Source organism: Ovis aries, chromosome 22, assembly GCF_016772045.2.
Source record: "Ovis aries strain OAR_USU_Benz2616 breed Rambouillet chromosome 22, ARS-UI_Ramb_v3.0, whole genome shotgun sequence".
Lineage (NCBI taxonomy): Eukaryota > Metazoa > Chordata > Mammalia > Artiodactyla > Bovidae > Ovis > Ovis aries.
In genome coordinates, this window is record NC_056075.1 from 20,442,446 (window position 1) to 20,443,032 (window position 587).

A 587-nucleotide genomic window follows, 5' to 3' on the forward strand; every position below is an offset into this window, starting at 1 on the left:
GAATTTTAGAAAACCAGTGTTCCGTCCTATCCTGTGAAATACATGAAGAGCGTTTTGTTTATTAACATAAATTGGGATAATATTATATATACTGTTTTCTAACCTGTTGGAACTGGAACTCTTTTCATGTCAATACAGGTAGATAGAAATTGACCTCATTTCTTTTTAACATCTGTATGCTATAACATTGTATGAATATACCATAAATTACTTAGCCAGTCACTACTGATGTACATACAGTTAGATTATTTCCAGTTTTTCACTGTTACAAGTAATGCTGCAGTATTTTTCTCCTTTGTATTCTTGTCTGATGACTTTCATGCAATAGCTGTCTTACAATACAGTTATTAGGTCACAGGTTTAAACACATTAACAATTTTGATACTAGTCCCAGATCACCCTTTAGAAAGATTCTACCAGTAATGTACATTTCAAACAGCAGAGTGTGTTGCTGCCCATTCTTCAACATCATCACCAGACCAGCAAGCCTTTGGATATTTGGGTGTTCTTTGGTGTCGTCTTTGAGTATGCTTACTGAAGCATATTCAGTAAGAATGGCAAAAATAGCACTTCTTGTTCCCTCTGTG

General features: G+C 34.8%; 1 protein-coding gene across 15 annotated transcripts in view; it reads left to right on the forward strand.

Moving 5' to 3' along the window:
- ENTPD7 (ectonucleoside triphosphate diphosphohydrolase 7) overlaps positions 1-587 on the forward strand; it is a 40,153-nt gene that overhangs the window by 20,118 nt on the left and 19,448 nt on the right. The gene's annotated exons all lie outside the window — the stretch shown is intronic.